At 44.6% G+C, this 24,879-nt stretch overlaps 1 long non-coding RNA gene across 3 annotated transcripts in view; it reads left to right on the top strand.

Moving 5' to 3' along the window:
- The first annotated feature begins 5,058 nt into the window (after positions 1–5,058).
- The window catches only part of LOC128349178 (uncharacterized), a 91,585-nt gene continuing 71,764 nt past the window's right edge, over positions 5,059–24,879 (top strand). For all 3 annotated transcript variants that reach the window (XR_008318609.1, XR_008318608.1, XR_008318607.1), the window contains exon 1: positions 5,059–5,182. This is a non-coding gene — a long non-coding RNA (uncharacterized LOC128349178). The remainder of the gene's footprint in view (positions 5,183–24,879) is intronic.

Below are 24,879 nucleotides of genomic sequence, written 5' to 3'. Positions count from 1 at the left end.
CAGACCAAGGGTTGAAATATCACAGGTGCACCAGGTCAGGACTCAGGGGCACTGAAATGGAAGTACTGGAGAGCTCTCAAGCTGCCTTCATGCAGAGCTGTCTCCAGAGCTCCTAGTATTTTATTTTGCTGAGCACTTCATTCAATCACAGAAAACAAACATCTCAAATACGCTGGAAAGTGCATCTCAGCCCCAAAGTCAAAATCAAAAATCTAAAGCTATTTCATCACCATGAACAAAAGCAATATGGAGAAGTCCCAAGTTAGCTCTAAAGCAATTTCAGTTGGCCTTAGCACCTTTGGCACATATCAGTAAGCTGTGATCCACATAACAGTTAAGTCAGGTGGCTTGGATTTCAGTAAATACATTCAGAGGCGGAGGAGAGATGATATTTCTTTAAAGAGGGTTGACAATAGTATGATAGGAGCATCATTGCTTGTGATAGATGCATTTATTTCTTTTTATCACAGAGACATCGGAAGCTGCCTTATACCACTTCAGACCACTGGTCCATCAACCAATGGTCCATACTATCTACTGTCCATACTGACTGGCGACAGTGCTCAGGAGTCTTTCCCAGCCCTACCTGGAGAAGCCATGGATGAACCTGGGACCTTCTGCATTCTAAAAGCTGCTATACTGCTGAGCTGCAGCCCCATCCTCTTGGCTCTACAGCTGTGGCTGAACTACAACTCCCATCATCCCCAGCTGCAATGTTTTGTTGCTGGAGATTATGGGAGTCATAATCAGAGGTGCTCTTACCCCTGGGCCTTGTGGCTGAAGTCCAGGGCCTCCACTGTCCCAAATCCTCTTTAGTCTGTCCTGGATGGTGTGGTCACCTGGTGGAGCATGATGGTGCTTAATTTGCAAGGAAGGGTGTGCCTCCAAAGGCCTTGAGGTCCAGGCTTCAAAATTACCTAGGTGCCCCTCTGGTTGTAGTTCAGCAACAGCTGGACTCTGCTGTAAGCGGCATATCTTACAGAAGGCAGTGCTCACATATAGTCACCCATCCAAATGCAAACCTAAGTAACACTGGTAAGCAAAAAGGTTTGCTCGCTACTGCAAGACCGGTTGTCCATCCCATCTTAGTCAAAATGGATTTTCAGGGATTTAAAGCACTACAAGAACAAGACCTTGTTTACTAGAGATGCCTTCAAGGCAGATTCTGCACTGGTCTGATTAGGGATATTTTACATGAGGCAGATTTGCTATTGCAACCTTTGTAATTTCTGGCTTTACGTTTGGTCAATGACCATAAATAAGCAACTGGACTAAACTGGACTACATGTGGCAGAGCATTCTGGCGAGTGTTGTAAAACACATGCTCTGTTCACACAGGACACTAGTAAGCTCACTGAGGTCACTGTTGCCAGACACAGTGCTAGACCTCATCTGATATTCCTGCATCTGTGTAGAGAGGAAGACTGGTAGTAGCCAAGCTGTTTTCCAAAAATAAGTTTATCTGCCTGCCACTACTACTTTTCTCACTGTAGAATCTCAGAGCTCTGCCAGACAGTGTGGGGTTTAAATGAAAAGACTTTTTCATTAGGGACCAATTCCTTGTGCAACTTGCAAGATAAGACTGCTGCATCACATGCCTTCAGACGATGCCCAATGGACCAGTCTTGTGCGACTGGCTGGAATAAAACACTCTCAGATCTTCCAACTTTCCTCAGTTTAAGCAACTTTACTACTGGCTTTCAGTTTGCCTGTTTCCAAGATACTCACTTGCCCTTAGGCCTAAGTGCCTTACATCTTCCCAGGAACACAGTTTGAAAACCTCGGCCATCCTCTATAATAAAAGCCTTGGGTGTGCGCCCGTGTCTTTGCGCCCGTGTCTCACTCGGCCATTCTGGGCATGCACGGAGTGCATGCCCAGAACGTCCAAGGGAGATACGGCCGCAGGCACCAGGCGGCCATGTTGGCTCCCGTCCGGGTGGAGGAGAAGCGGGGACCGGGGAGGGCAGATGCGGCAGCGGCGGGTCCAGCCCGGCCGCAGGGATAGGAGAGGCGGCGGCGGTGAGGGACAGCAGCAGCGCCGCCATTTTCTTCTTGCCGCCGCCAGCCCGGCTGGGCGGCCCGCCCGGCCCAGCTCTACCCTGGGTTGAAGCGGAGCGAGCAGGAGGAGCCGCGCCTCTCGGCTTCTGTCGCGGAACGGGAGTGGGGAGCCGGAAGCGGAGGCTCACGGCACCATGGGAAATGGAGTCTGTGCCGGTGGCAGGAGACCCGGAATGACAGATGGGTGACGCACGGCCACTTCCGGTATAAACGGCTAGCGGCTCGGCTGGGTGAATCTATGGATATGGGGAGGGATGGCGTCGCTCAGCCCCTTTATGGTGAGACTCCCCTTTTCATTTGCATTGGGAGTTAAAGGGGGAAAACGCCTCCGCTATGAGACTGGAAGTGTTGCTCTAGACTTTTTTTTTTACTGGGGGGGGGGAACTGATGTCATTCCCTCAGGATGATGAGTCTGGACATCTCCCCCTAGATCCTGATAGATCCTGGGAGATCTATCCCTCCCAATAGAGCCTGGGAGATGGAGGCGAAAAGGAAGGATGTTAGCGAGATGCCCATAGAGAAAAAGTCGAGAGTCTCTTTCACTCACCATTGCATCCTTATTAGCATTTCTAAACTGTTTCCCGCCCTAATTCCCAATGTAAAACATAGAGGAGTTTCACCATAGAGAGCGTCACTAACTCTTTAAAACTCTGGGACTAGAGTGACACAGCCTGATTCGGCAACAATTGAAAGCTGACCCAGGCCATGTTTTTTTATGGTCGCTGTGTGGGGTTATTGGTATGTCTATATGGTAAAACTATACTTTTGCGCTGATTGAATAGAAAACTAGCACACACACACCCCACTAGAGCCCGTTATTTAAACGGGCTTAAAAAGACTAGTATATAGATAAATAGCTAGATATAGATATAGATATGGCAGAGGAAACATATATGATAAACATCTCCAAACAACCACAGATTCTTCCTATTGTAACAACACAGTGACATGTTTCAAAACAACTGCTGCCCTCAAGGAAGAGGCAAGCAAAACTTAAATCCAGCTCAGTGCAAACATCTGCTTGCTTAGCTCAAACTATACAATCTGCAATAGTTCTTTCCACTGTTTTTGGCTTTTAAAAAAAACCTAAAACAGCTCTGAATAGACTACATTTGAGCAAAATGATGCTCATCTCAAATTCACCCTCTCCAGGCTACTTTTATGCCCATGGGGGAGCAATAGGAATCCCACACCTTCTCCCCATAGGTACAAAAGCAGCTTGATAAAGGTTACGAAGATGAAGAATCATAGGCGGATTAAAGGAGAGGCAGTAGAGGCGGCTGCCTACGGCGGCAAAATTTCCCCAGCGACACTTTAAAAAAATAGAGAGAAAAGGATTTCATGTGTCTCTGTGTGTGTGTGTGTGTGTGTGTGTTGGTTTGCAATGCACGTGGGCATCTATGGGGCGGATGGATGGTAGCAGCACAATGATTGGGCAGAATGGCTTCGCCTTCGCTTGGGCTGCTGCCAGGAAGGATTGGAACTAAATTGCTGCAGCCTGGCCCTGAAGGGGGGCGGGGGCTCTGTGGCGAAGGTTGTCATTGTTATTTCTGTTCCCCTCTTAGACACCACCGTTTGCTGCTTCTTTTAAGGCGATTGCAGAGATGTCATTTCTTTTCTTTTGAAGGACTTAAGTTTCCACTCACTGGAACTTCTTTGCATTGTCAGCATCCTCTCAAGCCCTCTCTCCAAACACCGTTCCTTCCACCAGTTCAATCCGGCAGCATCTGTCGCTCTGGCTAACAATTCTGGTTTGAATAATGCATGTGTAAGGAGTTAAATAAAATGCACACTCCCTAGCTGACTTTCTGTCCCCCCCCCCCAGCCCCACAAATGCTTTTGTATTTCTGTCCTTGATCATTTCCCCCTTTGCAATTTAAGCCTGCACTGATAACATTCTATGCATACATGGGGGTAACTCGCATAGTTGTACATGTGTGCAAAAAGAACAAGTAAGGAATCCTCATGGTTGGTCAAGACAGACAGGCATCCACGCTGTTGGTCAAGCAGATTCCATATAAGTGATTGTTTAAGGAGTTAACCATGGGAGGAATCAAGATAAAGAAGGATCATTGATAAAATAACACAAAAGGGGGGAAAGCAATCTTGCTTAAATCAGACAGAGGGGGGTGGGAAACATAAACTCAAAGAGAGTTTAAAGAACCTCAAAATGTTATTCTAAGTCAGGTTTTGGCTGGCTTTCCCTCAGTGCTGCTACCACGCAGTGGAAGCTTCGAGTTGGAGCTGGGGTCCCTCCCTCCCGGGCCCTGCCGGTTGGCAAGCAGCCAAGTCTTCATCTGTCTCGGAGGCTGGCTGAGAGGAGGAGAGCAGCAGCTGTGGCGGGGCCGTGGGATATTTAGTGCATCAGCATCACTCACCAATTGACTGCCAGGTCTGTGCCAGGGGAGCTCCCGCCACAGCCCGTGGAAGGCAGAAAGGTGAGATACTCACACAAATGCACTGTGAATGGGTCTCTGATGATTGATATTTATATTGCCACCGGAAAGTTTGGATTGGCTTTGAGGCTGGGGGGGTAGGGAGGGTGGCCTGGGGGGTGGCAAATTCCTTGCTTGCCTACAGGCCACAAAAGGGTTAATCTGCCCCTGTGAAGAATGACCAGAGGGAAAGCAAGTTTCTCCCTGCTCATCCTTCTACCTAGCTGCTGTCTCCACAGGAGTGCTTTAGGTATAAGAAACAGATTGTGCAGCAAATACAAGAGAAAGGGTCATATAGCAACAGGCCTGGAGACCCCAGCAGGCGCGTAACAACGATAGGGCAAGGGGAGGCAGTTGTCTGGGGGCCCCACTGCCTGGAGGAGCATCCCAGAGGCACCTCACGTGACTCCCCATTGCCTCCTGCCCAGCCCCAAGGCCCCTCAGCCACTTGCCCTGTTCGCTGTCTCTCCTGCTTGTTCTCCTGGCCGGCAATCGAGCAGCAGACACGCTGCAAAGAGCAACTTTTCTCCCGCCTCTCAGCTGATCGGCGGGTGGGCGGGGCTTCCACGGAGGTCTGGTGTAGGCCTCTGTGAAGCCTGAACTCCAGTAGGGCCTAAGCCAGCCAGGAAGGAGGAGGCAGCCAGAGAGGCCTCCACTGTTCTCTGCAGCAGAAGACCCCCTGCTGCCAGGTAGAGTGTGAACTCCTTTTTGTGGTTACCTTCCCCACCCCCCCCACCCGGATATATAGGGATCTGCTTGCCATAGGGCTTTGATATGGGGGGGAGGGACTGAGAAGTCTCTGAATATTTATTTTTAAACAGCTTGGAAAATTTGCTGGCTTAAAAAAAACTCTTAAAAGTCCTATAAGTGGCTTGTTTCATGGCAGAAAATTACAAAAACTTCTGGAAGAAACAGTATTATATTTATTTTATTCATTCATTTATAAATGCACTTATGTTCAAGTTGTTTTGCAACCCAGAAGGTCTGAGTGAGAACTGTGAAGCATGTCTTCTGCTTTTATTTTATTTTATTTTTCTTGTGTGTGAACTGCTCCCCAATAACTTGCAGGGACTTCAGGGTAAATCTGGCCAACATGTGAATGCAGCACCTCCATTCCAGAGGAGATGTGTGTTAAAGGGCTTTAAAAGCCTCGTGTGAAAAACCTCCTGGAATCGAACTTGACTGAATTTGTTCAGAATTCTGAGAAAACAAACATAGGCTCACCCTGCATGGTTGAAAGTCTCCTTGGCTAATCTGCAGCGAGGGGCCCATTTTAATCATTCATCTTTCTAGTGTGTTCTAGGCATTAAAAGTAAAACAAATGTATAGTACTCAATGTATATCACTATATATTGTGAGGTGTGCGTGTGTGTATTCAGTGAAATGTATTTCCAGGCAGCATACTTATTTTGGAATATCAGACTTAAATCCTTGGGGGCCTGGGGTGTGCGGAGGCCCTGGACTTTGAGTGGGGGGGCCCCATTTTAAAATCTTGTCTCTGGGCCCACTCCAACCTTGCTACGCCCCTGGACCCCAGATTACCTAAATATTGTATACCTCTTTTGTCTTGGTCACGCAATAGTGTGACAAGGCACATTAGTGCTTACAAACACATAAGAACACAAAGACATAAGAACAGCTCTGCTGGATCAGGCCCAAGGCCTTTCTAATCCAGTATACGGTTTCAAACAGTGGCCTACCAGATGCCTCTGGGAAGTCCACAGGCATGAGCTGAGGCATGCCCCCTCTCCTGCTGTTGCTCCTCTGCAACTAGCATTTAGAGGCATCTTGCCTCTTAGTGGAAGACACCCATGTATGTCTTGTAGAATCTTGTAAGTAAACTGAAAAATTATGACTAATATATATGGTATCTTTATAAAGTAGTTTCTAATAATGGGACACCATAGTGATTGGAACATCATCGTGAAAGATGACTCTCCAAATTAGTACTATAAGATCAGGCACTGCCAAAAACAATGCAAAAGGAAGAGCAATGTTGAGTTTGAAAAGGACTGAAGCATATGTTACAAACAAATATAAAATAACTTTCTCAGACCCCATTATAGAAGTGTTTAGTGTAAAGGTTTCCCTTGATTTAGTATATACCATAAATTTATTTTAACAGACAGAATTCATGTTTCTCTGTTGGCTTTATTTAAAAGTAAGGCTCTGTTTTAACCAGCCAGACTGAACATGGTTGGATGGCTGCTTGATGGAGTGATGTTGTGACCTGGGAGGAACAGGAAGAGTCACAAAGTCTTGCACCAATGAAAGCAGGATGTGGTTCAACATGGGAAGGAAATGCTTTTAATACTGGGGTGGGGAGGCACCCATCATTCAGAACATTCTGCAAGGCACAAAGCTAATGTAAGCAAAAGGTAACAGGAGACTAAGAATCAAACTAAATTTTGTGTGTGTGTGAGTGTGTGTGTGTGTGTGTGTGTAAACCTCAATGGCTGCTCCCTCTCAAGAAATGCAGCCTCAGGAGGAAGCAATTGGCATGCTTTCCCCCTTCTGCCTTATCCTTTCCTACAGGGCTGAGAGATGGGCAGCACCTACTAGTAGGGGACACAAGTACAGGGCTAGGGCTGGAGACAAGCTGGTAGCCAAGAGGGCCAAACCAGGAGCTGAAAGTCATGGGTATGCTAGAGATCACACAGTCAGGAGCCAGAGGACCAAACCAGTACTTAGGAGCCAGGAACACATCAGACATCAAGCCAAGTAGTCAGAAGCCAGGAACACTGAGTAGACAGAGCAAGGAGGAACAAACATATCATCAACAGGGAGACCTAGAAACTGAGACAAGATCTACCTCAGAAAGGAAGCCTCTTCTAATTTTTGGCCCGGGTCATATACAACGTGGAACTGTGGGTCCAGTGGAACCACAGTTCCACACGCCACTCCCCCTGCTCTCCCCTACACGTTTGTACATTCGGGAGAGCAGTATCTCTGAAGTCAGAGGGACTGCAGAGAGGTGGGGGTCATTGGCTGTGTGGGCTTCTTTCTTTCCTGAAGAACAGCTGGCACAGCCAATAGGAGCCAGAGAGAGGGAGGAGCTTCCTCCCTTAACTCTGGTTTTAGAGAGGTGAAACTATGTGCCAGCATTCATATATAATGCTGGCACAGGCAAGCCAGAGGCCAAGCAGATGAAACTTAGACTCAGCTGAAGATGACAAAGTGCAGTTTGGGGAGTCCTTTTTTCCTTTCCTTTTCCTTTTTCTTTTTCTTTTTGGTAACTGTAATCCCCCGGTTCATATGGTTAGGTTTGGGAACTGGAGGTGAAGGGATCTCCAGTTTCCCATTACACATGAATAGGGCCTTCCTGTCTGCAGGGAAGCCAGTCTCACAGGGCAGGGCCACCACAGGGCCCAGAGACTCAAAACCTGCTACAGTGCAGCATCACCACAAGGGGCAGTAGTAAGCAGTGTCTCAGCTTCAGGGAACTCTGACATCTTCTTTCTCCTATTCCCAGTCACCTGTTTCCCCCTTGTGGCATTCAGATATGCATTTGGGAAAGAGTAAACACATCTGGAACTCTGTGAGGGAAAAGAAGATGGGGATTAGTAGTTATAATTGGAAAAACAGGTGGCGTGGGGGAAGGGGTAAGCAAATCCTGTTGGAGCTAGGACTGTGGCAGCATCAGCTCTCAGCTGCAAAGTCTCATAGTGAGCACTGGGCAGGCGGGGAGGTAATGTATAAAAGTGCTGGACTCCTCCCCTCTTTTGTTCTTCCAGTGTTAATCTCCATTTTGTCTCTCCAAAGATAGCTGTTTGTTTTGCTCTCTCTTCAGCCATGAGCTAGAGCTGAAATTAAGCTGCAGGCTTTTTCACATTCATTGGTAACTTTTCTTTAAATAAATCCTTGTAGTTCTTCAGTACTGAAGAACCTTCTCAGGATCTCTTGCTTTGCTGCTTTCTCACCAAACTGGTTTTGCTTTGCCGTTTGGGGACTGAACTGCCATTCTTCCCCTACACTTCCCCTGCACTTAAGATCATATGGAACAATTTCTTATTTCTTATTCATTTGGTCTGGAAACACATTATATTGTTACAAGTTAATCAAGCAAATACCTACAAAGATGTATTACATTCTTTATCATCAAAGTCAGCAATGGTTTGAGTATCTGCAGGATATGTAGTATATAAAGGAAGCTACCAGGACAACATATAGAGCTCAGAAATCTGAAGTTTTTTGGGGAAATGCCTTGCAATAACATAGAGTTTCAAAAAGTTATAGAAATATTGTTAGTTTTTCCATTACATAGATCAAGAAAAAAGTTCCATGGACAAACCTACATAGGATCTAGGTCACTCAATAAATTTTAACATCTGAGAAATCCAATATTAATTTCTGACTTTGGATCAACTTAAAAGAAAACTATTATAAAGTATGACCATACGTTGTATCACTCAAAAGCTATACAAAACTACAAGTACTTGTGATCCACTATGCTGGAAATATGAAAATAAAATAAAAACATTCATGGTGATTTCAATTATTTGCTGATAAAAAATTAAAACCTATCTGCTTGGCCTAGCCTTCCAAGGTTTTTAATTTGTTGTAAATGTTTTTAACTTGCTGTAACCTGCTTTCCCAGGGTTTTTAAACTGTTTTGAATGTTTTAACTGTTAATTGTTTAATAGTCTTTTTAATTGTCATTTGATTTTAATTGTTTTGTTTTAATGTAAACCACCCTGAGCCATTTTTGGAAGGGCGGTATAAAGATCGAATGAGTGAATGAATGAATAATGGTCAAATAGAGTAATTAATAGGATACTTAAAATTAATATACATCTTGAACTGCTAATATTTTATTGAGACATTTGACATCTATAAAAGAACAGACAGAGCTGTAAACTTGTAAGGACTGGTAGAATTATATACAGTATGTCAAATGCTGGAAGGAAATGGGGGATGTAAGTTATATAAAATGGTATTATGGGTAAACTAACATACTATATGTAAACTAAATAATACAAAAATGTAATTTCAATCAAAATTAAAAACCATGCATTATTTGATCATAGTGCACACTGGCAGAACGTTGTTTTTCTTATTTATATACTGCTTTTCAGTGCAAAGTTCTCTAAGTAATTTACATACTATAATAATAATAATAATAATAATAATAATAAATAATAAGATGTCTAACACACACACACATGCGCACACGTGCGCAATAGCCACAGAGTGATATGCTGGGGTTGAATAAGGACAGTTGCGCTTCCTCTGCTAAATATAAGAGGATCACCAATGCGAAAGACTCCTTTATGCTCAAGTAAGCAGAAACAAAAAAATCACACATTTATCATACATTTAACTGATTGTAAAATCTCATTTGTCTATAGTATGTTTAGAAAATACCTGTACATGTATGTCTACAACTTGTTAAAATATTTGTTTTTTAAAAAAATAAGAGACCAAAAACATAAGCAGATCAGAGATTGGAAGTGACATGGGAGTCCCAGGTAAACCACTCTAAGGGCTGGACTATGCATTAGATGCAAACATGTGCTTTAAAACTCAACAGGAGCTTTTCAAAAAGAGTCGGGCCAGGGAGAGTAGCTTCAGCACCTTTTTGACAGGGACACAATGAGGCTGTTCTCACAACCAGCCTAACCCAGCCTGGGGTAGCCCAAGCAGGGTTAGGCTGGCCGTTAGAAGCGGTGGGATGCTCATTGATCCCTCCACTCCTGCCCGCCTAACCCTTTTAACTAATCTGGCTGTTAGCCGATGTTAAGGGTGCACTCACGCCAGGTATTGTGTAGGGATGTGCGTTTCGGATGCAAAACGTTTTGTGCACAAAACAGGCCATTTCGGCTGTTTTGTAGCCAAAACAAAACACCCAATGCTCAAAACAGAAAGTTTTGTAGCCAAAACAAAACATCCCTGTTTCGGATACAAAACGTTTTGTTGTTTCGGCTGTTTTGGAACTCCATTTTGCAATTGCAAAAAGTCTTTCTCCTTCAGTTTCCATTTTGAGTTTTGACATCAGTTTGAATTTCCAGCCCTTCCAGCCCGCAGATTGGCCAGTGAAAGCATGGGCTGATCTGCTGGCAATTGCCTCTTATTCCTTTTAAGCAAATTTAAGGGTAAATTTTACCCTCATTGGCTAGTGGGGCAGTGTGCATTTCATTGTTGTTGTTTCATTTTGTTGTGTGTAGATCAATTGCATTTTGGGTTGGGGGTGTGTGTGGATGTGCACGACCTTTGGAAATCTGCCTGATTTTCTTCCAAAGCTCTGCTGTTGTTGATGTGTGATGTTGATGTTATTTGGGATGGATTTGGGGCAGAAAGAGGGCTTTGGGGCAGAAGAGTGGTTCAGGTAGTAGTGCCCCAATGGGTGCCTGCTGCCACCCAGATTCCAAAGGAATGGGGAAAAGGGCTGATTTTTAAAGAATTTCTGAAGTTGACATGTCTTTGGGGCAGATTTGGGGCAGAAAAAGGGCCTGAGGGGCAAAACAGTGGGTTGGGTGGCAGTGCCCCAAGGGATTCCAAAGGAATGAGGCAAAGGGCTGATTTCTTAGGAATTGCTGAAGTTTATGCTTCTTTAAGTTTTTTCCCACCTAGGGAATAATGGAGGTTTCAGAAGACCCATAACTCCACCTGGGGGGCACTGGGTTGGCCGGGAGCGAGTGATGGTGTAGTGCACACAGGGTGCCAACCACCCCCATGTGTTGCTAGCCCATGGGGTGCTGGGTTCTGTTATTTCTGAGGTGTTCTGAGTGTAGATTCTCTGGTAGCATATGAGATTTTCAACAACAAACCATGAAACCACTCTCATATGCTACCAGAGAATCTGAATCTACACTCAAACATCTCAGAAACAACAGAACCCAGTACCCCATGGGTTAGCAACCCATGAGGGTGGCTGGCACCCTATGTGCTCTATACCACCACTTGCTCTGGGCCACCCTGGTGCCCCCCCCCAAGTGCAGTTATGGGGCAGGAATTATGGAGGTCCATCATTCCCTATGGGGAAAAACTTTACAGATGCACAAACTCCATTACATCTTTAAAAATCAGCCCTCTGTCCAATTCCTTTGAAATAATGCTAGCAGCTTCCTTGCCCCCACTGGGCACTACCACCCACCCCACTCTGCTCTGGGCCAACCCTTTCCCCCCCAACATGAAGCTATACTTTTGCTGACACCTCCATTCTTCCCTATGGGAAAAATCCTACATTCAAAAATTCACCAAAAATCAGCCCTTTGCCCAATTCTTCTGAAATTCATTCCATATCTCCTCTGAAGGATATTTTCCATTTCTGATTTTTTCAACTGTGCTTAGAGAATTTCTCCTATGAGTTTTTAATCTGGATTCATATTGTGGTAGATAGCCAACTCAACCTATCATGTATTACATAAGAACAGTGTCTGTCTGTCGGCCAGTAGAGACAATCCATCACGGCCCATGGGACTAGGGAGCGGGTAGTCCTGAGAACCATGCACCCATTGTTCTCTCCTTCTCGGATGTGTTCAACTTGTTCAAACAAGTATGTGAACCACATGTATAGGGACAGTTCAGATGAGCAAACCACCTCCATGCAATTAAGGGACATGATGGGAGGGCGTTGGGGTATCCACGGAGGATGTCAAAACAAGTGTGGGCTCAACATGTCTTGTGCTGCAGGTTTCCTGGAGCAGTCTGCACATGCTCTGCATATGCACTAGGAATCTAGTGCAGCCTCACTTGGATTCTGTATTTGTGTTGGCTATTGTGGAGCGAAATGCAAGAAACATACCTCAAATTCATTCAGGCATTTTTTCAGAAGAAATAGAAAAAAATGTATAATAAAAAAAGCAATTCTTATTATGATTATTATTATCAAGCTCACCGTCCATCACAGTCACAAACCATTGTCCTTGAGCAGCAAAAGCCCCTGGTATATCTCCTTAGAGTGGTCTTTTTGCAATCAATCAGTACAGCAAAGGCGGGCGGGGGGAACAAGCAGGCAGAAAAGGGGAGGGTTTGAATTCCAGGAAGAAAAAAGGGAGGATGTGAATTCCAGGTGAAGGATGGAGCTTGGCCCTGAGCTAGTCTGATGCTGGCCAGATGGCTGGGAGGCAATTAGGCAGTTACAGTGGCAATTCACAGCCATGTCTCCAAGCAAGCAGTTATTTTGATTTCACACACCTATTTTCCACAATCCCCCCCCCCCAAAAAAAACTCATCCCTCTAGCAATAGAGCTTTGAGTAGTTCTGTTCATTTGGTGGGGTGTTGTTGTTTTTTTGAAAAATATGGGCTGGGGCCAGTCCATGACAGATGTCCCTTTCCTAATTGCATGGGCAGAGATGGTATCACCTCTGATAAAGTGGTGCCATCAAGTCGATATTGACTCCTGGCGACCACAAAGCCACGTGATTCTCTTTGGTAGAATACACAGGAGGGGTTTACCACTGCCATCTCCCATGCAGTATGATATGATGCCTTTCAGCATCTTTCAGCATATTGCTGCTTCCTGATATAGGTCTTTCCCATAGTCTGGGAAACATACCAGTGTGAATTTGAACCAGCAACTTCTTGCTCACTAGGGACTTCCCCACTGCACCTTTAGATGGCTTATCATCTCTGACACCATCTGATAAATGGGCAAAGAGGTACTTTTTCTATGGTGGCTTTCTTATATTTAGCAGAGGAATAGCAACTCCCACTTTTCAGTTAGCTAGAGAAGTGTTCCTTCCAGAGGCTGATGTTGGTGTCTCCCTTGCGTTTCTTCATAGATGGTAAGCCCTTTTGGGATAGTGAACCATCTTCTTGTTCCTTTTGATATGATTGGGTCAGTCTGCCATCCTCTCAGGTGCCCTGGAGAAATGGATATGCAATCCAAAGAATAATTACCATTGGGCTTCTTTACCCCAACAATACATGGAAGGCATAGAACGATTTTTTCACATTATGCCAGGAAACCTTGTTTTTCTCTTCCATCAACTCTCCCTCCCCTTGTTGTACTGATAAAAAGGCATTGTTGCACTAGTGTTGTTTAGCAGATAAATTTGTCTGCTTATTTGTTATTTCTAGAAAACAAACTCACATGATAAAGTATTGCCAAGTCCTAAGGACATGAAAATATCTGCAGGAAGGAAGACTATTACAGTAAGGACAATTTGTCCCTAGTATTTTTATCCCAGGTAAAGCCAAGTACTAGAGACAAGAAAACATGTGCCAAAGGTGGAAGCAGAATGGTAAAAAGAATGCTCAGAAAAACAGCAGGGAAACCACTGCTGTAGATGTTGTCTCAGATGTTGCCACAGTCTCAGATATCTATACACTAACAAACAGATAAGGGAAACAAATACAAAGAATCTGAAATTCTAACTCAGGAAGGCAAATATGATCTGATAGCTTTCATTGAAACTTGACTCATGATTGGAATACAGTACTCGAAAAATACACTTTGTTCAAAAGGAATAGATCCAACAGAAAGGGAGTGTGAGTTACATTGTGAAGCTAGTCTTACAAGCAGCGAAAACCAGGCTAGGGAAGCCCAGCCTGGTTTTCATTGTGCGTGAGAACCACTGGGAGCCATGCAGTTCCCAGTGGCAGCACGGCTGCAAGCCCTCTTAAGTAGCCCAGGTTTTTGGCGCGAGTCTGCCCCAAATCCAGACTAAGTGATTGTGTGTCTGCTGCAGCTGCTTGCAGCTGAGGCAGGCACACTGCGGGTGGGGGGAGGGGCTCACAGTAATGCACTGCACACTCACACAGTGCATTATTTGGGCTCCGGGGGCACTTCCCTGCACCCCACCCCCAGAGCTGCCGGGCGAGCAGCTGGGGAAGCCACCACTCATCTGGGTGGGTGATGTGCCTATCCAGAGACTTCTCTGTGATGGTCTTCAAGGAAGTAAGCACTTTGGGGCTTCCTCCCTGCAAAAGAGGGTAGCCCTTCTCACCGATCATGAGATGGGCTTCTATATGTAATGTAAAGAATATATATACCTTCACTTGAATCCATAAATCTGAGTGTGGAAGTCCAGGCAAAAGTATTCCAGGTAAGGGGGGAAAGAGACATAAAAGTAATACCCTTACCCAGCCAAGCAGAAGACACCGATGGTGCTTTCCTAAGCAAGATTACCAGGCATGCTGACATCGTTTGAAATTTCCAGAGGCTTATCTAAGGAAAATAGTGCCTAGGGCAAGCACTGAAATTGCGCCCCCTGTCCAAACATCTGACACCCATCTTTCAGATAACTTTACCATAATATCAGCTCAAAAATACAAGTCAAGCTTGTTAATCTTTTAATATTTCAAAAAATATTTAGCAGTGGACGTAGCCAGACCAAAAAATGCTGGGAAACTACAAATTTCAGTATTCTGGGGCTCATGAAATACCCAAATACTATGTGGCGGTGTACTTGGAAAACTAAACAGAAGTGCCTGTCTCATTCTCTACTATGCATTGTAGCATCACAATTACATAAGTTTTAAAAATAAATGGAGAATTTGACTTTTCCCAGACACTCTATGCAGAGTAGAATGTGTCACTGCTTAGAATATATTCTAGTATTTCAGAAAGACAGTAATGAGAGAGAGCAAGAAACTCCCAATGGGCCTTAATACTATGGATTTCACACTAATTCAAAAACAAACTCACCATTAATAGCCATATTATTAAGACATCACATTTAACTCACTTATCACAAGAAGCAAAGTAAGAGCAAATGAATACAATCCTAGCTCATAAGCGTCAGCTCAGTATTCACAAGCCCTGATTCTCTATACATAGTGCCAAACTGAATATGTGTACAGTGACTTATATTATATTAAATATATATATTATTTTTTAACCTGTAGCATCTTCGGGGGGCTTCCTAAAGACCATGGGGGGGTCTGCAAAGGTTCCCCTCCCCACACCGACCTCTTAATTAACCATTGCAGCCTGTCCCAGGCTGAGGGCCTTGCAGGGACCATTTGAGCATGTGCGGCGTCCATTTTTTAAAATATATTTTTTAATGGCTGCCTTAAACAAAATGGCCACCACACATGCTCAATTGGCCTCTGTGAGGCCTGGCATGGCCTATGGCCTTGCAGAGGCCATTTGAGCATGCACAGTGGCCATTTTGTTTTCAGTGGCCATTACAAATTTTTTTTTTTCATTTTAAAAAATGGCCCCACCCTTCAAGTGGTGCCCGGGGCACGTGCCCTGCCCGCCCTACCCTAGATACACCCATGGAAATTTCCCTCTGCTAACAGTGGGAGGGCCAATCAATTCTTTACCATTTATTTCAGAAGGCAGAAGAAGGGGACAAAGGATCAGCTATTTTGGACATATGCCTTACCAACAAGGTTATAAAGGGAAATGAACACTGAAGGAAGTTTAACATGTACCCTCGATTTCAGGAAAGCTAATCTTAATGAGCTCAGAGAAAAGTTAGGTAGGAATCCATGGCTAGATATGATAAAGGGTGAAAGAAGACAAAGGGGGATGGGAGATGTTGAAAAGGGCTGGCTAACTTTCCTTTAGTAATGTTGCATGCATTTTTCTTTAACAATGCTTTAGCAGTCATAGCATGAATGGCTTTGTTGACTGTGTAGCGTAGTTTCCTGATTCATCCCAGGAAGAAAAATAGCAGCAGTCAGGTGACACAGCTAGCACTTAATGTTGTGAGAACTGCCCACAGTGTTGCTAAAGGAAAACTAGCTGGTGTTTTTAATGCTGCAACTGTTGCCTGCAGAGTTGTTAAATAAAGGAATGGTTCAAGGAAGTAACATTCCTGAACACCACAGCTCCCTACCTCATGTAAGACCCCTTCTGGGTGAAATTTGGAGGCATTTTTGTGAGTCCCCACAAAACCACCAGATCTTCTCTCCCATTTCCCCCTCATCACAAAAGTAGGGGGCAAAAATGGAGGGATATTTTGATCAAATCCTAGTCTAATGATTGACAGCAGCACTCCAGGTTTTCAGATATGGGTCTTTCCCAGCCCCACCTATAATTATCCAGAACTGAATTGGGGACTTCCTGCATCCATAGCACCTGCTCTGCCATTGAGCTATTGTCTTTCTCCAAAGAATGTCTATGAATATGAAGCTACCTTCTATTGAGTCAGACCATTAGTCCATCTATCTCTGTGTCTACGTTGACTGAGATTAATGGCTGTCCAGGTAGGGTCTTTCCCAGCCCTACCTGGGGATGACAGGGATTGAATCTGGGTCCTTCCAAATGCAAAACACACACACATTGGGCAAGGAAACAATCAGAGAATGTGCTTTTCAAAAATTAGTTTAGTGGTATGTTTTGTTTCATGCAAAGAGCTTCAGTCTTGTCAGCATCTACAGAGGAATCAATGAAGTTGATGGAGCATGAATTCTGGTAGAATAATACAACAAGAAATGGTTCCACTATGCCACAGACGATCCCAACAGTTGTGGGAGGGTAGTACCATATATATACGTCAGAAACTGTCCGCTGTGACTGGAGCCTTGGAATAAAACATGCCTTTTTGATACCCATTTCAGAATACACAATGCTCCTCTCAGACAACTATTCTAGGGCATTAACTACTAGAAATCTGCTTAACAAAGCAATGATAGATGGCTAGCCAGCAGCATAATAATACATTCCTCATGAAGAACTCCAAGAGAACCTCAATAGAAGAAGGGCAAGAATAAATAGTACCTGCTCCATTCCACATAAAGAACAAGAGGAACTGGAAAAGCAGCTTGTGCAGAGAAATTAGATAGGAACAAAATTCAGGAGTACCCTAAATGGACCAAAGGACTGTTCTATCCGAGTGGAGAAATTGTGTTTAACTTTTCTCCTGCCTGCCATTGTTCTGCTCCAAATCACACTTTCACAACAAGCCTCTTTCCCAACCCAGGAGGGAATTATTTGTAACCTAGGAAATTTCAGGTATTTATAAGGAGCGCGGCCAGGGTTAACTGCAGGGAAGGAGGGTTTCCCTTCCCTTCCGACAACCTGAGGGGGTTCCCTGCATGGGCAGATCAGGGGCACAGGTGAATGGCGGCTCTCCTGCCATCCGTCTGCCCCTCTCCCGGCAGCTCTGGGTGTTGGGTGAATGAGGGCACCGCCATTCAGCGCCCCGCCCCCAGAGCCCCAGTAATGCACCGTGCGGGTGCGCGGTGCATTCTGGGATGCCCCTTCCCAAGTGTTACTGTTGCAGCCGCAAGCAGCCACAGCAGAGACACGATCAGAAAAACAGCGTTAGTAGAGCGCGTGCTCTTATGATCTCATTTAAGGGCATTTAAGTGGGCTTGCCACCAGGAGCCGCACAGCTCCCGTTGCAGCACACGACCACTGAAAAGGGCTGGGCTCCCTTAGCCCGGTTTCGGCTGGTCATGAGAATCGCCTCATAGCCTAGCAAATAGACCCATTTTAGCCCAGCAAATATATATACATAATCTAGTGGTGGGAGCAAGGAGAGAGTTACAGCAGCAGAGCAGCAGATGTGGGGGAAAGTTTAGTCACCCTCCTTCACAGTTGCTGTTTTCAATCAACGAAGTGACCATTGAGATTTACAATCTGATGTTTCCTGGCAAGACCTAGTTTAGCCTTCATCTTCAGTGCCATATAGAGTTAGTATTTAAATGAAAATAAGCAAACTCCTCTACCCCATTGTCTTTTTCAGTAGTTTTCATGTCTTTCATATTTTGATAGAAAGAAATTTTATTTTCTCGTTCATTGTCTATTACAGGGCAATTATGTATAAACTGAAAAGATGTTGTTATAGTCATTCACAGCTGCTCTTAATGATAAATTAATAGGCCCACTGAAGGTTTTATTAACTTCAGATAGTAGCAGTACAAGTGTAGTCTATCATATTTCAATATTTTACATACACATCAAGGAAATATATGATGGGAAAATTGTCTTGTTGAGGCCTTTAGAGAGAGGGGAGAACCAAATACATCTGAAACCCAGCAATTAAGCAAATGATAGGCATCGATTTAAAGGTAGATGACAGGAAGTATAAGATAAATGCAGTGTAATAATTTTCAGCACTGTTGGTTTATAACTCTTTTGTTTATCTATCATAGCAAACAAAATTTCCAAGTATGTAATTTCTGAGAAACAGCTTAGGCAAAACTCCAGGAACTGAAGTTCAGCAGATTTTAATGAGTTGTAAAACAGAACCCCTGCTGTAATTAATTTGTAGTTAAGACTCATTTTACACAGCAATCTGTTTTGTCATTTACAAAGAAATTTCTGTTTTGTTTTTTTAAAAAAGATAAACCAAATTTTACAAATCACTGATAGGCAGTCAGATTAATGGAATGATCCTGTAGGGATATGCTATTTGTGTCAGCTGCAAATCAATTCGGGTCGAATCAGGGGCAATTCGATGATTTCACCTCAAATCAAATCACCCTCAAAATAGAAGAACTGATTTGAGTTTTGAAGAGAATCACCCCTGATTTGACCTGAATCAATTTGGGTGATTTGAGTGCCATTTGAGGCCCATTTTGCTGGAAAAACAGGCCTCAGAACGGTGTTTTTTTCTGAGGTCAGCTGGTCTATCAAATGGGGTCAACAGATAGACCAGCCTTCCATTCTGGACTTAGCACGTCTGCCCACCTCAGTCTACCCATCTACTTCCCAGGCAGGCAGATGAGCTAAGTCTGAAGTGTGGGGTTGTCTCCCTACCGACCCCAATTGGTAGACCAACTCTCCCCAGAAAAAAGGTGCCATTTTGAGGCCCATTTTTCTGGGGAGTGTTGATCTACCAATTGGGGTTGGTGTGTAGACCAGCTCTCCTCTCTGGACATAACTGAGAAGTATCTACCCGCCTTGGAGGGCTGGTTTACCCGGTAGACCAGTCCTTTGAGCCAGGCTGAGGCACTAAGTCCAGAGTAGAGGGCTGGTCTACCTGCCAACCCCAATTGGCAGACCAGCTCTGCTAGAGAAAAAGTGTTTTTTGAGGCCTGTTTTTCCAGCACTGGGTCTCAGAGTAGCTATAGTTTAAAGATGTTGCTCATATTTTATCTGAACATTTAAAAAAAAAAATCTCATTCTGGTTGCAGCTCCCCCTTCCCACCCCCTTTTCCTACCCAGAGTCAAATGCTCCTGATTGATGAAATGGGTAGCAGGTCATAACAGTCACAGCAGCAAATTATATATGGAGCAAATTTTCCCATCATGGATCATGGGACATGACTACCATTTGCCTTCACACCTTTCAAATTTCATTCCAGACCTTGGCACTCAACTAATCTTCTTCCTCTTGGACAACATCCTGACCTTGACTGACATGATGAAGAAAATTATTCAAAGTACTTCCATTGACATTAAAACGACAAGCTAATCATTGCCTAACTTGTACTTTTAATTTCAATTGGACTACTTTGAGTAATTTCCTCATAACATCAGCCCTTGTCAATCAACATACATCTTGATCATCACTTACCCAACTGCCCCTACCTTTTCATCCAGGCCTATTTTGTCATCTTTTGACATCCACCACTGGACTCTCCTCCAGTCAGGAGTCATCTCACCACCCTCGCCATGTTCCATTTCCCTCTGAAAAGAGGAGCCCCAGTCTTGGAGCTAGGGAGGTAAACAGGGATCATATCTATAGTTACACAGACTGAAGATCAGAGGAAAATCTGTGGTTGCCATTTTGGTGTTGACCTGCAAAAACGCTCCAAGCACCCTGGAAGCGTAGCACAACAGCAATCGTCTTCTCCCTCCTGGAGCTGGAGAAGAGAGCTGGGACCATCCCTGCAGTTCCCTTGAGCTTCTGTAACTGTAGGGAAGATCTTTGCCCACTCCAGTTCCAATCATAGAGCAAAGTTGTCCTGGGCCTCCTACAGAGACACTGCACAAGGACAAGAATGAGTAAGGGGTATCTAGAAGTTTTGGTTATGCTTGAATTATGATGCCTCTCTCCTCCAGAGATTTCAGTTCCCACAGGAGTTCAGAAGAATCAATCTGCACACTAAAAAACAAAACAAAACACTGTTTAAAAGTCATCTCCAAATGTTAAGAAGATGAATTACCAGGGATGGGCATCAGGAAGTGTGAACATTCCTAGATAATGCAGTTTTATTGGAGGACTAGTGTTCTGAAGCCCGTTATAATAACGGGCGCTAGCCTTTTCCTCTCCCCTTTACTGTTTTTTTTTTTAAATGCAGCCTCCGCCGCTGCCTCTGAAGTCCCACCCTCCCTCCCTCCCAGCTTCCAAAACCACCTTACCCTGTCCCGTTACAGTTGAGCAAAGAAAGTCCAAAATTGAGGAGGGAGAAAGGAGCTCTCAAGCAGTGCTCCTCCCTCTGCAAAGGCTCTGCCCGAACTGGCGCTTGGGACTGAAAGGACCCAAGCGCCAGTTTGGGCAGAGCCTTTGAAGAGGGAGGAGCACTGCTTGAGAGCTCCTTTCTCCCTCCTCAATTTTGGACTTTCTTTGCTCAACTGTAACGGGACAGGGTAAGGTGGTTTTGGAAGCTGGGAGGGAGGGAGGGTGGGATTTCGGAGGCAGCGGCGGAGGCTGTATTTTTGCTTTTCTGTTTACTTCGGCCTTCGCTCGGCCCCCGGTCCCGGCCTCCGTCTCCCTGCGGCGGTCTGGGCCTCCGCCGCCATTCCCCCTCCCGCCACCCACCGCGGCCCGTGTCTCCGGCCGGGGCGGCCACCCAGGGCTCCGGCGGGCCCGCCACCCACCGCCGCGGCGGCCCGCGGCTCCAGCGGGCCCGCCACCCGCCGCCGCCCGCAGCTCTGGCCAGGTCCTCCGCTCCCTGGGGCCTCTCCCTTGTCGCCGCGGGTGTCCTCTGGGCAAGGCGGCGGCGGCCAGTGTTCGCCGGCGCCGCTCACCCCGCTTTTTCGGGGCGGCCGCTTCTGGCCGCCCAAGATGGCCACCGGGTGCCGGCCGTCGTGTCTCCCTTGCCCTGTTCTGCGCCTGCGCTTTGCGCAGGCGCAGAACAGGCCAGGGAGGCACGAACACACGCCTTGGTGTCCGTCCACGGACGGACACCAAGGCTTTTATTAGAGAGGATAGGTATGTGTTGTGAGGAAGATGGTTTATAAAGACAGGTGGAAAGGATTTACAAATTTCATATAATGCTCATTGTGTATTTCTGGCATATCTTCCATCGTCATGTATTAGTGAAAGTAAGTAACATCCAATGCACAGTCACATGGTTTTTCAAACAAGTTCACAAGAGGAGTTGCTCATATTTTAATAAAAGTTTCTAAAACCCATGTCTTTGTAATGTCCATATTTAGGCTTGCCAACTGAAGCAATTTTTGGATCCCCACGCCCCGAAATAGTTTTTTCACAATAGCATATCCTAAAAATCTTGAAAGGATTGATTTCAGTAGTCACCTGGAGACTCCATGCACTGGGGGGGTTGACCCTAGATTTGAATTCGAGCATTCAGACATTATGCAATTTGTCAGTTTTTTCCCTTCAAAAGGCAAGCAGAGAAAAGTAACATCCATAGTAGCCATTACATTAATTAAAATTATGTACAGAACATATTTTTGTGTTAACTGGCATGACTCCTGAGCTTTATAAAGACTCTTTTTATTAATAGAAGCAATTAATTGGAAAGAAACTGGTTGAAAACTGTTTGCGTGACAAGCCGAATTATTAGTTATGTGTTATCATGCATCATGTCGCAGCTCCTTCTCAGCCATGTGTAAACCTATTAGCCATTCCACCAGAAGAAATGGATTATTCCCCTTCACCCTTGGCAGTAGCACAGACTTGTCCTTCTAAACATTTGTCGTTTATATGGGGGGGGGGGACCACACCACCCTCCTGTTCATGAAATGCAGGGGCGTATCTAGGGTGGGGCAGGCAGGACACATGCCCTGGGTGCCACTTGAAGGGGGGCGCCATTCTTAAAAAATAAAAAATAAAAAAAAATGGCTGCCAAAAACAAAATGGCCACCGTGCATGCTCAAATAGGCTCTGTGAGGCCCTAGGCCATGCCAGGCCTTGCAGAGGCCATTTGAGCATGTGCGGTGGCCATTTTGTTTTCAGCGGCACCTCAACATCAATGCCAGGTAACAGGTTACATCACTCACCATATGCTCCGAGGCACACGTTACCAGATGCTTCTTAAACACTGCTGTAACACTAATCCACAGCTCTTGCTCTTGCCACCAGCCTATGCACATAGTGCATTGGAGCATGGACGATCTAGCCAAATTAAATTTCCATGGCTATGGTTTCATAGCTCAGTACAATATCTCAGACTGGACATTAGATTTCATACTTCCCTTGGTTTTCTCAGATTTGAGTTGCCACATGTATAACTATCCCTGTAAACTATTTTGTTTTCTTTAAGTCTTTCTCTCTCTCTCTCTCTCTCTCTCTCTCTCTCTGTAATTAAAATTCAGTGATTGGGCCTCACTGAATGACATGAAACTCCCAGAGCCAAGCATAAAATATAGAAATATGCAATTTTTGCAGATAGGCTCCAGACCTCTCCCAGACTAGCAAAAACTTTCAAAACCCTGGAAAAATGCATTGTCCCAGAAAATGCAGAAAAATTATCCCATTGGACAGCATGACTAATGTGACCTCATAGAGTTAGGAAAAGGCTAAAGTCACAGGGACATAAAACATTAATATGCTTGCAAACTGCAAGCCATTTTATTAGGAGAGGGAGAGAGAGAGTGCACACAAGTCCAAATTAATGGTGGCTTCTTAATACTAATGAATGAATGATCATTTTAGCAATTATGCTGCAATTAAGACAGGTTCAGTATGCAGTTCATCAATACCCTAATTCAACTGGAACTTTGGCATTAGGCCATTACAATCCACTCTCTGTGAAATTTGCCTCAGCTGAAATGGAAATTCTTTAACATACTTACAAGTTTCAAAGAAGTTTCATTTACAATTGTTTTCTAAATAGCTATGATAGTGCACTCAGTCAGGATAATTTGAAAGATCTCACTCTTTACTGCATGATGACTGCACAGGTAAATTATTGGCATTCCGCTTATTTTTGCTGTGGCTGTACACTTTTAAAACAGTCAAGTCCTTTTTTAAAAAAAACACCATTCACCACATTATAACTCCATTCATTATCCAGAGAAACTTATGGAACTAGTTTGTGCAATATGGAAACCAATTCAGATCAAATTTGCAAAAGCCACAAGAATTTTCACTGTGAGTGTTGCTAAAGAAACATGATTTGTTTAGATGATATAAATAAAAAATATGACATCAAACCAGTGTGCACCCAAGTTTCAAGTTTCTGAGTGGCAAATACAAATGCTGCTAATGGAATACATTGCCTTAAAAAAGGAGGAGGAGGAGGAGGAGGAGATCCTTGCCCTGTCTTGCTCTCCTCTATTCACTTTATGAGGCTATTCACATAAGTGTTCAAAAGGGAGCCCAGCCTGGTTTTGCATGTGCGTGTAAACCACTGGAATTGGGCGCGATCCTGGCAGCTACACATTGGCAAACCCACCTTAACTTCCTTAACCTCATTTTTAGTCTACTTTCTAGTAGGTTTATAAGATCACCCGGCGTTCTGGGTGTGTGTCCGTGTGTGAGTGTGTTTCTGTCCATGTGTCCCCCCTATCAACTCTGCAACACCCGAACCAATATGAACCAAACCTAGTACAATTGTAGGGACACTTAGGGACACCTCAATGGTGTAGTTTGTAATGATGTTACCCACCCTGATCCAAGATGGCAGATGCATAAACTTTTGAGGTACAAGGAAGCTAACTTTTGAACCGCCTAACCGATTTGAACTAAATTTACTACAGCTGTAGGGACACATAGGGATGCACTAATGGTGTGGTGCATGATGATGCCATACACTCCAACTCAAAATGGTGGCCGCATGAACATCTGAGGCACAAGCAGGCTAATTTGTGGACTGTCTAACCAATTTAAAACAAATTAGGTACAGTTGCAGTGAGTGACACACAGGGACACCTCTATGGCATAGTTTGTGATGATGACATCCAAGCCAACTCAAGATGACGGACATGAAAATTTTGGAGGTGCAAGTGGTCTAACTTGTGAACCGCTTAACTGATTTGAACCAAATTTGCTACAGCCAAATTTAGTCCAGTTGTAGAGACAATGGAAGGGAAGTAGGCTGATTATAGCCCCAAAATATAGCCCCAAGGCGGTTTACAAAAGTTAAAAACATACAATAAAAACACAATAAAAACAACATGCTAAGAGTATAAAAACATATACAAACAGGCATAAAACAATACAAAAAATAAAAACACCCAGAAGCAGCAGTAAAAACGATTATGTAAAAGCCTGGGTAAAAAGCCAAGTCTTTACAAGCTTTCTAAAAGCCATGATGGAGTCCGAGGAACGAATGGCCACTGGGAGAGCATTCCAGAGTCTGTGGGCAGCAACAGAGAAGGCCCTGTCCTGAGTGCACGACAGCCGGGCCTCTCTCATTGTCGGCACCCGGAGCAGGGCCCCCTCTGATGTCCTCATCAAGCAGGCA

The sequence above is a fragment of the Hemicordylus capensis genome, chromosome 3 (assembly GCF_027244095.1).
Source record: "Hemicordylus capensis ecotype Gifberg chromosome 3, rHemCap1.1.pri, whole genome shotgun sequence".
Lineage (NCBI taxonomy): Eukaryota > Metazoa > Chordata > Lepidosauria > Squamata > Cordylidae > Hemicordylus > Hemicordylus capensis.
This window is presented reverse-complemented; position numbering and strand designations above follow the sequence as displayed.